The following is a 2902-nucleotide window of genomic DNA, read 5'->3' as shown; positions in this document are numbered from 1 at the left end:
CTGCATGGCTTCTGAGCCCCTTTACCTCCTTAAGTCGACATCAAGGATCTAGAGGTATGTTAACCATTTTTCTGTTACTTTGTTCTGTTATTTTGGCTTGAATTTGAGAAATGTAACACAGAGCTACTAGGATCTGGAAATGCCTGAGCTCCATAACTAATAGCTATGACCCTTAAAATGGAGAAATATTGCCCTTTTTTGTTTCTTTATGTTCTGTGGACCGGGGGCCTTCCACCAAAGTCTTGGCTACCAATTACCTGTAACCAGGCCCTCAAGATTTCAGTTTGATGATGTCCACCCCCTCCACCTGGTGGTGTGGACATGGATGGACATCTCTGAGGTCCAAACATTCACACCAGAAAGCCTTTATTGACCTCCAGATAACAGATAGCCCAGAACCATCTTCTTTTATTCCAACATGTTCTACATTATAAGTATATCCTTATTTTCATTCACTTTAACTTCAGATTTCATCGTTGCTTTCATAATTACTCCATTTTGGACCACCATCATTCTACTGCAGGCCCACACGGCGCCACCTACAACTTATCTCAGTATTTACTGGGTCATATTTTGTAATCAAAATTGTTTTATATTACTAATTTATAAAGGAATGAAGATCAAACTTGAGATAAAAGTGGAATTTTGCCATAGCTTTGTTTTTCTGGATCTGCTGCCGCTGTTCGGTTCAACCAGTTCTTTCTCTGTGAGTTTAGAAGCTGCTGGTGAGGCTGCAGAAATCAGACCAACAGGAGTATCTGAAACAGCTCACCTGTTTCTCTCAGCTAGATGTTTGCAGCTGGGAATTGCGGTATTTACGGAGCGTTTGGCTCGGTTGTGTTGGAAAAGCACAGGCTTTCTTCATTAAAATCTGAATTCTGCTCCGATCATTTTATGGTCTTTAATTAGCGGAGCGGAGCCGAGCTCTCAAGCCCTGTTGCTTATTACAGACTCACGCTACACCAGTGTGTGTTCGAGTCTGGCCTAATCTCTCCACATCTCTGCCAATAAGCACTTACAGCTGTGGTATGTGGTGTGTGTGTGTTTGTGTGTGGACTTTTGAGGACTCCTTCAGGACCTCCAGGATGAGGACACTGGGTCTGGTCCTTGCTGTGGGATCACATGTCCTCTGTGCTCTTTGTGGCCTCAGAACCGGTTCTACGGTTCGTCTCGGACTCTGGTTCACAGTGAGCGTCCTCACAAAAGCGTGGGGCCTGACTCGTGTGTGTGTTTGTGACCCAATTGTTGGTTTCATTGTGGTTTCTGGACCTCGACCAGACGAGCGAGCCTCAGAACCACAAACATCACGTCGGCCAAGAGAGAGAGAGAGAAGGAGATGCTTCTGAGCGGTTCATGATGGAGAGGAATTCAGGCAGGGAAACAAGGGGGGAAAGGGGACAAAGGAACTAAAAAAAAAAATACAAAATGAAATAGAGAAAAATATAAAACAAGCTGCAAGGACCTAAAACAGAAAAGCTGCTGAGGTAAAAATGATCTACTGTAGATGGCGCTATAAACCGGGTCTCATTCCAGAAAAAAACAAAAACAAAGTGCATAAATATGGAGCAGACCAAAATGAACTCTGAACTTGCCATTATCTCACCACTGATGCTGGTCTGATTCCTCAAAAGACACACCTGCTAAGCTCCGCCCCATTCTCATTACTACTCATCTGATCCACCTGCACCTATCAGTATATAGTTCGTCCTCCTGTTCCTCCTGCCTGCTGTTGTCTTCACGGTTCTGAGCTTCTGCCGGACTGCGGTTTATCTAACTCGGCTGGAGTTATTGTCTGGGACTTCCTGACAAGTGACAGCAACATCAGCACTACTGTCAACCGGCTTGAACCTAACCTTGTGGTTTTTCCCAGACTGAGGACTAAGAGAAGGATAGTGACCATTACGTTTGTGATTGATGCAGATCGTAAAGCTAACCTGGTCACTAATATTCTGTCTCCATTTCCACAGATTCCTGCCCATAATCAGGCCAGAGAGGTTTTTCGCCTGTACGGTCTCCGTACATTAGGTCAGACAGGGTCCCCAGTTCGTGGCTCAATGTTAGAAGGAGTTCTGTGCCATGCTGGCGATCTCTGTTGGGTTTCCACCCACAGACTGATGGCAACACGGAGAGGGCCAACCAGGAAGTAGAGACTGAACTGTGTATCTTATGTGAGCATCCAGCACCGATGGTCTCTCTCCATTTTACATTGTGTATGGGTTTCAGCCACATTCGCAACTTTCTGAAGGACTGGTGTGGACATGTCCTCACCAACTTTGGCCTGGTGGGGACATGTTCACCCATTATTTCTGCTTTTTTTCCCCTTTCCCATTTACTTTAGCCAAAAGTAACAGAGGTTGGGTGCAGCTATCTCTGTTCAGAGCATTTTGAGTCTGTGTTTTTTTTTTTTTCCTTTCTCCCACTTCTTCCGTGTCCCGCCTCTCGGTGTGACATCATCGGATCTGTCGCTTTGAGACATCAGATTTGCGGTCGCATTTCACTGCCTACGGAGTAGCTACGTGGTTGGAGGAGAGACACACAGCAGCACTTAATTAGAAGATGGGCTGATTAAAAAAAAATCACATCATGCTACCAAAAATCAATTCGTTAGACATATGGAGATTTTCCATTTAAAAAATGGCAACAGATTGTAAATTTAGAAGCTTGAGAAAACATAGTTTGTTCTTCTTTACTACTTAAAAAAGAGGACCATATCTTGAAATTTTTTTTCTGGCATCATTATATTAGTAAAGAGTTTCATAGATCTTTTTAAACAGAGCACAGAGAGAATCAGGGAGAGCTGCAGATTTAAAGGTGAAACAGATTATTTGGGATATGCAACATGCAATAAAATATACCTCAAAGTTTACCAGAAAGTTTACAAGAAAAAATATGCTATGCTATA

The sequence above is a fragment of the Cyprinodon variegatus genome, unplaced genomic scaffold, assembly GCF_000732505.1.
Source record: "Cyprinodon variegatus isolate N-32 unplaced genomic scaffold, C_variegatus-1.0 Scaffold729, whole genome shotgun sequence".
Taxonomy (NCBI): Eukaryota; Metazoa; Chordata; class Actinopteri; order Cyprinodontiformes; family Cyprinodontidae; genus Cyprinodon; species Cyprinodon variegatus.
This window is presented reverse-complemented; position numbering follows the sequence as displayed.